Below are 14062 nucleotides of genomic sequence, written 5' to 3'. Positions count from 1 at the left end.
CAAAAGTGTGCACAAACCTGAAAAACCTGAAGCAACTTTTGAATGCAGCCCTTTGCATGTAAAGTCATTCTAAAAAAAAAAAAAAAAAAACGCATGCTGGAAATCTTTCAACTTCAGCCAAAATTTTGTGCTTACCTCAAGGCTTTGTGACTCAAGTCACTGATGTATAGAACAACAGAAATAAGGAGAGGGCCTGTGGGGAAAAACTGAAGTTCCTGAAGACGTTAAACTGTCAAAATGATCAGATACACTGCCTGCTTGAGGTCATACGGTTGCAGCAAGCATCTGCGCAGTCGACTGAACCTCTTTTGGGTGAATAAACAAAGCAACTACAATCCAGTGCTCACATACAGAGAAATCAGTAAGAAAACAAAAACCAAGACAGAAACAAACAAAAGAAGTTGCATTTATGAGTGCGTGACAAAGCCAGACTGAAAGACCACTGTGTGGGTATTTAATTAAATCTACAGCATCAGACAAAAAGAATGTGTGAATGTGTTTGGAGCTGGCAGAGTTGAGTATACGGAGACATTCTGATCCGTGATGGAAACTGTGGTGTAGAGTTTCCGTCTAGATGGCTTTGCTACTGTGTGACTCATCACATCACCGTCATCCCACAAGACTGTTTTCCCATTTGGGAAATGTGTGGGTTTGCCTATTTGTGTGACCCCCACCGCCAACCCCTCCCTCCGGCATAAATCTAGCTCAGTCTTTGATGACTAATAAATGAGATGGGCACATTTATAATGCAACACATAGCAAGAATGGTGAGAGGAGAAAAATCATGACGTGCATGGCAAAAAAAAAAAATGGAGCATTCAGAGATGACTATCGTGTATTGTCTGCATCATGTGTTTTGTAATTTTCCCCCAGATCCCCAAACACTTAGAGGCCTTTGTTAGAAAAGTGTCAGGAAAACTGGGGTGAGCTCAGGAGCAGAGAATACACAGCGACCGTAAATGCAACACAAGCTTTTATTCTAAAGAAACGGAATTACTACACACAAACAAAGGGTTAAGGAAAAAACTGAAAGCGACAGCTCTGGCTGTAAATGTCTAAACCTACTGGTGGCTGACGAAAGAAAATTCGATGAACTGAAAACGCCGTCGAATGTTGGGCTCTCATTAACTTCAATTACTCAATACTCAGAGAAAATGCTGTAAGTCACTCAGGTTCTATAACGGTCACTACAATCTCAAATTCTTTACTTTAACCAAACTACAAGATTCAAAGCCAACAAGGCTCACTGAAATTTCTTCTGTAATTCAAACTCCGATCAATTACTGGGAAGACAAGGGGAGAACTCTACACTTTCTTTCAAAGTCCAAAAGACTAAAAACTTATACACCAAAGATGGAGATGCTTGGGGTGGGTCCACGACAGGGCTGGAAACTGAAGTCAGCGGTATGCCGAGGTAGAGAGGAGACGAGGTGGTTTAACAGGTAAGCAGCCACAGGAACCGGTAATCCAACTGAAAGGAAATGGAGGACAGGAGAGTTTAGCGAAAAGCTTTGGCAACTGAGAAATACTGCACAAGCTGTGAACCCTACGAGCACTGGCTATGATCCGGCACAGAAGAGTGGCTGGCGTCTCCCTTTAAGCAGCACCAATAGCAGGCACACCACCTGTCGCAGATCTCACTGATTAAGTCAATAAAAAACACCTGCAGCCTTGCTGCTGGAGATACCAAAAAAAAAGGGCAGGGGAGAAAAATTAAAACTATTCAGGCCTGGCTGGCGTCAGCCTGACAAAAAGAGTTTGTTGGTGCCTTCTTTGTATTCTTGAAGCTGCGTATGAATCACTTTTTTTTTTGTTTTAAATCACTCCAAAATACATAATTACAAAAGGAGGAAGTTATGCTTTTTTAATGGAGCGCCCTGTGTTTCTCAAGGTTGGTGTTTCCAACGTTTTACTCCTCTGAGGTGCTGACTCATTACAATGTGAATCACAGCTCATCTTCACCTTTGTGAAGCAGCACACTGCCTGTGAACTAACACCCACCTCATTTCTTTTAATGGACACTTCAATCGCACCGATCCCTGTAAACTGCCTGTCGTCCCCCTCCTATCGTTGTATGTTGGCAGTGGTGTAGAGAAGATTGCAGTATGAAGGTGAAAGAATGAGCCAGAGTGGAGGGTTGGAACAAACAGATGAAGGAATCCTGACATTGAATAATGCTATATTGCTAAAGCTAATCATTACATCCATGTTTAGATAATATCTCTAGTATTTTTGATTAATAGTTGAACAGATAAAATGTCCAAACCTGAACAGCTCAGTTCCTTAAATCCATGCCCTTAAACTACTTGTATTGTTTAATCAGTTTTGCAAGACTTAATATATTAACTGACTTGTTTGTGCCAAACAGGGGCAACAGAAGAAACTATGCCCCAACACAAATATATTATCACCACAGAACATTGATAAAGTGTTGCTTATTTACACATCCAGGAGAAATGTGTGTTTACTTGTAGCTTGTGGCCACTGATAAATGTAAGTGACACATTTGTTTTCGTTAAGGCTCAAATTTGATCTCCACCAATCTGAAAAAAGAAGCAGGTGAGAATTAAATATGATATGTCCCTCTATAAACAGCTTTTTTCCTGTTACACAAAGTAATCTGATCCGATGTTAAAATAGTGCTGATAACCACAACTTAATGTTTAAAAAATAGAATGTTTGGAATTATATAATAAAGAAAATACAGGAGCTCAAAATGAATTCACTACAGCTTTCTGTACATCAATCTGATACTACTTACCATAAGCTATACGAAGATTTTTTGTCACAGGAAATGATGTCTACACATTGTGCAGCCAGGTTCATCTTCAAGTGTTTTTGCCTAAAATCAGCAGCCGCTGAGCAATCCACTCAAAACTGCCCCACACATAAGCTATGATATCTCTTTCACTGTTAATAAACAACAAATCAACATCCTCAAACAGATACACCTCACTTTCTCCCTCCTTGAATTTCAGATTCTTTTGCTTCCTTTGAAAGCAGAGGCTCAGCTTGACTGCCAGGGTTTTTACGATTACGAGAGTGGAGACGAGCACCTCTGGCAGAATGCAGTCGGTTTTGATCATTTGGTTGGTTGGCAACCTTCTTTTGTGTAATTTTGGTGTTAAATCTCAGTGACCTAAGACTGGCGTTTTCTCAGACAACATCTGCCAGCTTTTCAGATAATATCCTCTTCTCTTCCAGCTGGTCTAACTGCAAGGGTTTTAGTAAACAAGGTTTATTGCCAGGACACTACTGTCGTTTCCTGATTCGAATTTGTCGGCACTGCTAAAAGATTGCGAAGGTTACACCCTGGCCTGTCTGTGCATGTGGGTGTGAGAGCAAGTGGATGCTTGTGTGTGTGTGTGTGTGTGTGTGTGTGTGTGTGTGTGTGTGTGTGTGTGTGTGTGTGTGTGTGTGTGTGTGTGTGTGTGTGTGTGTGTGTGTGTGTGTGTGTGTGTGTGTGTGTGTGTGTGTGTGTGTGTGGTGTGTGTGCGTTTTCCTTTGTGTGAACACAACCCTGCACTAAGCCACATCTTTGGCGCTTAGCGTAAACCGACCACTTAGCACATCATAGGCTGACCCCAAAAGGTCGCCACACAGCATGTATCCATGGTGACAGCTTTGCCAGTAGAAAATTGAGCTGGAATCGGAGCTGCAAATGAAATGAAATCAAAAATCTGCGTGCAATCAAATAAACGCACAAATGCACTGCACACGCACTGTAGTCGGGATGGAAAGGATGTTGGAAACGAAGCAGGAGCATAAGTTCAGATGGAGGACATGGAGTAAGGATGATGGAATGGTTGTTTAAAGTAAGACCCTGCTGAGATCTTCCACTTATTCTTCACTTGTAGCTGCAGTGAGCTGCAGCAAGCACTGAGATCAGAGATGTGTTTGCTTCGTATTCACATGTCGTTTCTTTTGTAGATGACGGTAATCAAAAAGACAAGTCAGCTGTTCCTCAAAATGCAAGAAATTAGACAAAAAGAGAAAGTAGGGACCATTTTTCGAGCTTGAAATGAGCACATATTATGTTGCCATGGTTGCAGTTCACTGTTTGACTTCTAACGTGCTATAGCTGGTACCACTACAGGAAAAAGGTGAGAACTTGTTCGTAAAATGACCATGTTTGAAATAAATTCAAACCCTGGCTCTGTGTTTGAATTAAAAGGATGTAGATGACATAATGATATATCTTTGCTTCCTTTAAATTGTCCTCATTTTCTTGCAGATTGTTGAAAGCTATTGCAATGTAGCTCATCAGTTATCAACACTTTAACACCAGACCCTGCCCTACTCCTCCTCATGCCTGCACACAATCAGTTCTTTTCATATTCTGTGGAGAAAGTGTGTTGATGATATATTGGGAAAACAAACTGTCTGGATTCTGTATCCAAGTACAAGCTCACACATAAAACACTCACTTTGTTGACATCTTATGCAACAGAATCACAAGGGCAAAACACTGCAGACTACTGTAGGATGTAAACAGCGTTGCGACAAAAGCACCTTCATCAAAAAGAGTTGCCCTGCACTCTCCTAAACCCATGTTTTTATGTTGTTTTGTGTTAGATTTTTCTATATTTTTAAGTATATTTAAACGTGTGATATGATGCATTTTGAACAACATACTTCATAGTGAATTTGTCCCTTTGTTTTTCGGGGCTGGTGTTTTGTTAGGATTGTCTTTTTTCCTTTTTTTAGGTGCAGTGGCTGTGAAACCTCTATAATCCATTTACATAAAACTGAGGATTTATTACCTGATCCTGTTTCACTCTCTTTCTCTCCTCCATAAAAGAACAAGAGAGTGGGATCTGTCTCTCCCGGCCTCCCTGCCTCTCTGATTGCCAGGTGAGCGAGTGAGTCACCCTGTTAAATAGAACATCTGTTTGCCACACATCAGCTGTGAAAACAACAGCTGGCAAAGCCCTAAAAACAAAACAAGCAAAGAACCTAATGAGGGTTGCAGGAATGAGATAGGATTATCCCGTCTGAAAAGCGTCGGCTTTCCTGTCCATATATATTCACGCATATTCTGTTGTCAATTTCACCGATGAAAGCTGCTTTTGACGGAAAACTTGGCTATTTCGATTCAATCTATCAGTTTAATTTAAAGTACAGAATCACTGTGCAGCATGGCCCCAGTTCACCTTAGAATTCAGGAGAATACATGGGGAAAAACATATAGTAAGATAATCTAATAAATTAGGTGTTGATGTGGCACAAAACTAATCATTCATTGCTTTCTTCTGGCTTACAGTATTAATCAGTATGCTGTTTTGTCTGTTTAGCCTTCTTCTGACTCTTAAAGTTAGAGAAACTGAGCCTCTTAATTTCATAATATCAAGATAATATCATCTATATTATATCAAGAACACATTTCCAATATTTGTCAATAATTCAGATCAACTGTTTCATTGCTGTGAATATTAGATTAGTCAGAAGATGCAAAACAATGCTATTCTCCTGACTGCAGCATATTGACCCTACATATTCAAACCTCATTAACTTTGCTGTAATTATTCAGTGAATCTTTTCAAAGCACTTTGATGTATAAATAGTATATTATTTATGCTATCCAGTATTATTCTGCAAAATTTTAAAATCATTTTAATTAAACTTTTGCGTATCTACTTCAGTGAACAGTTTAGTTTGTTTGAAGTCTTTTGTTTTAACAGTACAATTTAGCGCCCTGACAATACAACACAAAAGCTGCTTAAATATTCTAGATTTTGCCTGAGAGTCTCTAGAAAATGGCACAGTACTTCCAGTCTACCTGACCATTAACACATCAGACGCATCACATTTTGCTTTGGGCTGTGCTGACTGGTGAGTCAGTCGCTGCAATGCCAGAACCCAACGGTGAGTTTCATTTTCATGCTGTGTTATGTAATTTAGGCAGCATATGAAGTCTAACTGCTATCAAAGGCTTGCTCTGTTCAGACGAGTGACACTACAGCACATTAACTGTCTGTTTAGTGTAGCTGGGAGAAAAGATCATTCACTTTAACTAGTTACTGGACTCATTTACAAGTTTTTTTTCCTTTCTCTTTCATTGTCTTATTGCCGTATCTCTGCACTAAAACCTTCACAATAGCACCGGTGTTGGTTGCCTTGAGGTTTGTGAGACAACAGCGCAGTAAATTTCCATCGTTTAGATGACTGATGCTTTGGGCCAGCCCACGTTGTTGAGGCTGAAACAGGAATGAATAAGAAATAAAAATCTTTTACCACTGCAACGAACAGTTCAAATGTAAAAGCATCCATTCCTACGTGCAATAAAAACCTGTTCTCCTCTGCTTTGCTCTCAGAACATCTGGTCCAAACAGGTTATCAGATCAAGAAAACAGCTAAGTGTAGAGTTACAGAAGCTTTCAATAAGGCAGAAATTCAAACAGGTAAGGGTGACATCGGGTTTCGTTGCTTCATTCACTGCTGATCACATGGAGCTTTAAGGGAAGGAGATCAGATAACCGGTCGGAACAACATTTACAGTACCTCACCAAGGCTGTTTAAATCCACTACACCTGATGTTAAAAGGTTGATCTGTTACAAATTATCTTTCAGACTTACCTCATGTTGAAAACTGCATGACATACATGCACAAAAATGTGTGTGAAGCTGTTTAGGATACTGCAACAACACTGAACTATGTGGAGAAGCAGCAGACCGAAAACCTTTACCGCCTCTCTAACCACCATATCAATCACATGCTGATTCCAACACTAACACAGAATTTTCGCACATCTATAGTTTAAAAGTGAAATGTTAGTCGCCAGACGCTATGTATTTTTAGAGCAGATTCTCAGACACTCCCCAGATGGACTTAATGATCCCTGACCCTTTAAAACGACCCTTTTCACCTTTGCAGAGTGTTTTAATTGCTCTGTTTGTTAAAAGAAAAAAAGACAGAAAGGAGAAGGAAAGGATGCAAAGGAGATTTAACAACTGCTCGTGGATTATTAAAGTGGCTGCATTATTAAGGCCTGTTAATGGTTGGCTTGCCTGATTGTGTTGGAGCAAGTAGAAAAGACTTCACTCTCCTGCCTCGCTAGAGAACAAAGTCTGCATTAGTATCAAGTTCTTCTTCTTTCTTTTTTGACACTACTCACATTATGTATGTTTGGTAGTGACACAGCTGTGACTTTTTCTTTACTTTTCTTATTTATTACACTCCTGAGTACTGATTTCTGAATTCCTACGTTAATTTATATGCACCAACTGAGCCCAAAGGTCACACTGAAAGCATTAACTTTCCGTCTGACTTTACCACAACGGCATCCTTTGGGGAAACTACAGTAACAGTCCCTTACTCAACTGTCTCAACTGTTTTGAATGTGCAGCAGCAGCAGTTTGGCTGTTTTTCCCCCTCCGGATGTTTGTAATAGTACAGTAAGTGCACCAGACTCATTCTTATCTTTTATATGTTTACCTGCTCAAACATTTACTGTTCTGTCTCATCCTCCCCCCGTGGGTGTCTGTGCCGTGCCACATTTGCATGCGTGTGTGTGTGTTGTTAGGACTGATGCTGAGTATGTTAATGATTGGGTTTCGATGCAGACGGGAACTTGTGCTGAGTCTAAAGGTGGGTGAGAGGTTGAGAGAATTTGCAGTTAAAAAAAAAGACCAACACACATGTATACAATCTTGCACAATCTCTCTTGCATCACATGCAATTTCCATTCTTCCGTCAGATATCCAGAAATCCAAATTGAGTTTTCTGGTTGAGAAACATAACGAGAGAAACAGTGCGTCCTGATCTTCCATTTAATATAACCCTTAAAATGCGGCCTTCCTGTGCGATGCTAAGGAAACGCTCATTACTTGACTTTTTACTTGGAATGCCAGCAACAATAGGCTTGCATTTCATGTCGCTAGCTGTTACTGGCATCGTGCAGATGTCACCCGAAAGGTATACAGAGAGCGAAACCTCCCCCAACCACCACCACCACCCTTTTTTTTTGTTTACCACTCATGTCGTTGCCTCGCTGTCCTTCTTTGAACTGTTATTAGCTGTACAGTATGTCTCATTAAAAGTTACACAACCTGTGAAATCGGTGGTTTGCTCAAAGAGAATGTAAACAGCATCTCAACTAAGTATTTCATTTTTGTTTCTTATGTGTTACAGAATGGTATAGCTGATACAGATCCTTGTATGTATCATGTAACTGGGCCTCAGGGTTCTCCTCCCCCTTGCTTGATACATACCAGTGAATAGGAGAGCAGTGTGCTCTTCACCCGTCTCTCCTCACAATTCCCCTATATCAGGATACGAACGCTAACTTCATGCCCTGGCTGCAGTGAGTTATCCAACTGGGTGTCCTAATAAAACACTTGATGAGTTTACAGCTCTTTTCTGTTCTTTGTTTTGACAAAAAGATCTAATAAACCCCACAAACCTACAAGTTTAATTGACACCAGCAGCGCTCTCTCTTACCTCTCTCCCTGTTTTCTCACACCCATCATCCCTTTTTCTCTCAGGTTTCTCTGCGCTGGAGCATCAACCGTCCCGGGACGTTTTTCTCTTTCCTCTGGCTGTCAGAGCCTCGTTCCAGATGTTTTAAATCTGCTCCAAGAGATTTAGCCTGGCCTCTGTTGCCTGTCTCTCTCAGCTGTGTGCATTTGGTTCCTGTCTCCCTTCTGAATGAATGGTGTGCCTCGGTTTTGGCTCTTGTGTGAAGTTCGACCTCTTTCCAGGTCTCCATGGTGGTCTCTGTGGCTCAGCTGCTATTCATTCTCTGCCTCCTGGAGGTTATTCAAGGTCTTCCCAGATTACATTCTTCATATATGCTTCCAGTCTGTGAATAATTTCTTAATTCTGATTGTTTATACTGAAAATATACTATGTTGGTCTGCTCTGCAGTCACAACATGTTGCATGCACGTCTTGTTTGGGGAAAGGGATCTGCAAACAGCATGTCACAAGCTGAAGAACACATAATCAAAACATCACTGAATATGACAATTATCTTGACATAGTCTATTGCATATATGGGACAAGTGTACGCACACACACACACACCCATTTATTCTTTGTCTTCTTTTTAGCCATTCTCTTGTTCTTTTTCCATCTTATTCACTTTAAATTGTGTTTTTATTCTTAATTATTATTTTTTTGTTTTATTCACACCATCCATCGCTGATGATTTTGGAAATATTGTTCATGTGATATTCATGCAAACCAGTGTTCCTGAGGCTGATTTAAATTTGTGCTTGGTTATAGTGGGCTATAAACATGAAACCAACTTGATTAGACTTGAGTACAAAATCAGTTCCCACATATCTGAGACACATTAAACAATTTGTGTGTGTGTGTTTTTGACATTCACATATTACACCTAATGTGGAATTTATTTTGTATTGTCCTACCAGTCAAGTTATCCTTCACATTCTTACAGTTTGAATAATTGTGACATTTTATTACATTTTGTCTTTTGTCAACTTCTCACAATCGGTGTTTCTTAAATGCTCTGTAGATCAATACAGCTTCTGCACTTGTTGAGTAGTACAACTTTGTCTTTGATTCAGGCATGCTGTAGACCCAAAAAACGGTAAGTGGGTCAATATATTATAATTATAACCACCTCCTAATTAGCTAAACAATGATAAAATGAGCTTATTCAAAAATTGTTTGGGTTATGTTCCTTTTATTAAGTTGAGATAATCATGACAGATATTTCTTTTATGGCAATATATCAGATTTTAAATGGAAAATAACAAATTGTATCTGTGTCCGAGAAATCGCTTTCAACCAAGTTACCCATTGCAAAAACATCTCTAAAGGAAGTGTGTTAATTCCAGATCACATGACCTTCTCCACATGATGTCACTTCCTCCTGAAGAAAAGACTGGCAAGACTCCAAGGCTTTCTGTGTTAGTCAATTGTGGATTTATTGTATGTCAGCAGGTTTACTACAATATCTTTTAAATAACTTTCAATTTCTATTTTCTTCAATTGTATATAGAATATTTAGAAGAATCTTTCTCTAAAAATGTCATGCGGTGTTTGGTTATAGGCGGCCATGTTGATTTTAGGCCTGAAAACAGCAAAAATGACAACTATGATACAAAAAGTACCGCAATTATATATTGACCCAAGTAATAAGTTCTTATAAAATTACTTCCCTTGTGAGGAACGATGTAAAGCCATTTTTTATTATTTACAGTGAGTTTTGGAACAGCAAAAAGATGCTGGCAAATCAGGCTGCGGATGGAAAAACAGTGTGCTTTTCAGCTACTTTGTTGTCGACTAATTGGTGTTTGTAAGGCTGATCTTGTCTAAAACCTTCTTTTGCTGCTAATAGATCATATTGCCTTGTCAGCTATTGAATCCAAAGGTCACTGTGGTCAGTTGACTTGAAGCTCGGCCTCAGTCTTTGCTCTCTGTGCAAAGCAGATACTGATACCGAGGGTCGAAAAGATATGAGATTGCTTTTTCACTCAGTGAGTCAAGATTTTTCATATTACAAGAAGATCTGTGTGCCAGACATGGAGGAGATCTGTGCTGTGACATTTCTGCCTCTGAGGGAGTGGGTGTGAGAAAGCTTAACAACAAAAGAAAAGAATCGGGAGGAGGAAATAAAGTCAGACAGGCCGTTATTTTCTCTAAACATCGAAACTTTTGTGACATTAAAAAATACTCAGCTACTCGGTGGGCAACTCTGCGAAGTGATGAATTTCCTGTAATTGGAAGCACATGTAACATTTTATGTAATAAGCTGCATATAATGAAATAAATAAAGCTCCAGCATTTATGGCACGTATGCAACCGATTCAGGGTTGAAATGGTAAGATGTTTTGAACCAGGAATTGCTTTAGAACAGAACAGTTTTAGTAAAATGTTGTATTTGAGGATTTATTGATAAATAATTAATTTAGCCAGAGACAGAATTAGAGTGAACTTTACTCTAGCATGAGTCAATAGGCCTGGATTCTATTTGTGGATTCAACAGGAACACCGCTTTTCAACAAGAACAAGCTCAAAATTTCTTACTGCAAACAAAAATCTTCTAATAGTTATTTAAAAACTGAATTCATATATTTAATGTGAATCCAAGTAATTATTTTAATCGACATGTGTCATATTTAATGGTTAAACAACTGAATCCCTCCATTCTTTCCAGTTTCTTTTAAGGTGTTTAAGACATAGTTAAAATGGGTTTTAATGACTATTTGTCTCCTTGTATTTTCTAGACTTTTAAACACATATTATTCACATATTGACCAAAAACAAAGACTGTCAATTCAGTTCAGTTCAGTTAGATCTGGTTCAGTTTAAGTTGTTTCACTTCCCTTTTATTTATGTCATCCCAGTTCCCAATACAAGTCATCTGAGGACACGGTAAGGTCAGGACCATACAATATTATACTACAGAGTGTTATGGCCCCAGGGCCTTGTTCTTCTTCTACTGCTCTGCTTACAGGTCTCCAGCTGGGTGGAGCTACAATCAGCTAACCAGCCACACCTGGGAAATGCACCAGGGTATATAAGCCCGCTGGCTGAGCCAGAGCTGGTTGCTGCCTTTGGCTCTGCTCTGCCTTGCCCCTGCTCTCTGCCTATCCTTGCTGCTCCGCTCCACATCTCCAGCTAGCCATGCGGCCCTGCTTGGTTTTACACTGGCAACACGCACCACACATTTTCCACTACCGCCACACACCTTCATACACTACTGATCCCTACCACACCCCATTATTATGTTTCTTTGTTAAATGACTAATCTTTTGATTCACAACAAACCATCGGTGCATTTCCTCTTTTGTCGCAGCATCCAGAGCCAGGCGTAACAAGAGAAAACTCCACAAATCCACACATTTCCTTTGAGCAAATAAGTGGCATTATTTTTTTCTCTTGTAATTTTCTGCTTTAACGTTGGTTCTACTGTTGTGATTTCTATTGTGGCATTTTCTTGTGTTGTATTGAATGTGTACTCGTAAAGCCCTTTCTTACACTTACCTACTTTTGGATGAATTAAGAAGACAGACACTTTTGCTGTCGTAGAAGTTGTGGAACTAAAACAGCATTGGATGTACAAACATTTCATAAAACTATGAAAAATTGTGCCTCTAAATATAAGGCAATGCATTTAAATTTACAGTAAATATATCTTGTTTGAAAGCAGATTTGTAGAAGTGTTGAAATCTTATTTGAGATGCATGTACTTAAATTACTCAATGTGCAAAATGGCTCAGTTTAAAGTACTACATTTTCCTGCTATCTATCTTATCTCTCATCTCTTATCTCTAAAGAAAAGTGTAATTTAACAACCTTGTACTGCTGGTGATAGTAGTGTAAAATGTGAACTCATCATGTAGAACACATTAAGCTCTACACCTGAGCAAACATTCCATCGCTGCTTTGAGTAACTTGACTACGACTTTACTTGAAATAGATTTCCTGTGATTGTCTAAACTTTGTGACACTCATTGTATTTCCCTATTTGGCACGCCAAAGCCTTGCTCGTCCTGTATCATGGCGTAAGAAAACATTTAAAACTATTCGGAACTACAGTTAAATCTGGATAAGATGCCTTCTCTATACCTCTTGTAAGCACTTCAGCATTTACAGAAGTAGAAATACACTTCTCTGTGCTATGGCAAGGAAAAAAAGATGGGTATGCGCCAAATCCCGTCCAGGAATGGTAAGTTATCGAGCAGACTTCCTGTCAGACAGGGCCGGTGCGCAGCTGTGCTTGTCTATAGGAACGACACTATGGGCTCTGTTATAAAACTAAATCTGTTGAATGCATAAGCAAATTGAACAAAAAAATCCTTGTGTTTTATATATATGTATATATATATGACACTCCTTAATCGCTAAATAAAACTTTGAAAACAACGTGTAAGCACATGTGCAGCAGCACACAATGTCTGCTCTAAAGCCTTGATAAATTGCCCCGTTGGCATTTCAATTTTTATTTTCTTATGTTTGGGTCACATGAGTTCTGTGTGTCAAGCTGGAAGTCTCCTTGCGGATCTCCGAACTGTAGCTGCTTTTGCTTTTGGTCTGGTTGTGTAATACACACGCAATGCAGAGCAACAACTTGTATATAGTCTGTCTAGAAATCCTTCCTTACTGTGTCATTTTCATCCTTCCTCCTTAAAATGTTTCCTTCTCATTGTCTAACTCAGCATTCTCCCCTGCCTCAAAGTAGAAATACCAAAGGGTGTGAACTACCAGTGTTCACCTTTACACTGTGTGTGTGTGTGTGTGTGTGTGTGTGTGTGTGTGTGTGTGTGTGTGTGTGTGTGTGTGTGTGTGTGTGTGTGTGCGTGGCTGTGTGACTGTCTGTGTGTGTATGTCTGTGTGTTCATAGGAAGTATGATGTGGGGCAGGATTTGGGAGGGATGTGGGGCATTGTCTTTTTATTGTTTGTTTTTAACTTGTTAAGCACTTTGTGTTACTTTTTGTATGAAAAGTGTTATAGAAATAAACTTTGATTGATTGATTGAAAAAGGAGTCATTCCTTCCTTCCTGTACTTCTGTCTTAAAAGACATTCTTCCTTCCTCTCAGTGCTTTTCCCTTCGATGTGTGACATAACATAATTGCGTTAGGTAAGTACTCTTGCGTGAATGTCACCAGTGGTTTGGGGGAAAGTATGACAGTTCTAAAGCTATACAGGGTTGAAATGCACTTAATGACTAATTTGTTGCTGTATAGTTGCAGTTTAGTGCACTACTTTAAGGCTGTATGTTAGTGTACATTCAGATTTTGGCACCCACAGGCAAATTGAATATGTTGTTGATTTTTGAAGTGAAGAGATATAAACGCAAACCTCGCAGCAAATTATTTTTTTAAAGAGCCTATCTTCAAATGTTAACTAAGCCAATACTTAGTAATCTCCCTTTCGCCGATATCACAGCTTGCAAACAGTGTGAGTCTTCTATTTTTGATTTGGGACATCATTTCTGTGACATTTTAAGGGCACAGCATGTGTAAGATGTCCCTTCAGATTTTCAGCTATGGTCAAGTCAAGAGATACTGAGGACAAGATTCTAAAGCTTCAGCTTGTGTTGAAGCAGGTCGTGGTGAACTCTGAAGTATGTTTTGGATCTTTGTCCT

At 39.4% G+C, this 14062-nt stretch overlaps 1 long non-coding RNA gene across 1 annotated transcript; it reads right to left on the bottom strand.

Annotated features, from left to right (window-relative positions):
- Positions 1-960: 960 nt before the first annotated feature.
- Positions 961-8635, bottom strand: LOC127530591 (uncharacterized). The gene is made up of 2 exons (XR_007937235.1): positions 8441-8635; positions 961-1471 (listed from the first exon to the last, which is right to left on the bottom strand). It is a non-coding gene; the product is annotated as an uncharacterized LOC127530591 (long non-coding RNA).
- Positions 8636-14062: the final 5427 nt, after the last annotated feature.

The sequence above is a fragment of the Acanthochromis polyacanthus genome, chromosome 17, assembly GCF_021347895.1.
Source record: "Acanthochromis polyacanthus isolate Apoly-LR-REF ecotype Palm Island chromosome 17, KAUST_Apoly_ChrSc, whole genome shotgun sequence".
Lineage (NCBI taxonomy): Eukaryota > Metazoa > Chordata > Actinopteri > Pomacentridae > Acanthochromis > Acanthochromis polyacanthus.
The sequence above is the reverse complement of the archived record's forward strand: the minus strand, read 5'-3'. Positions and strand labels throughout refer to the sequence as shown.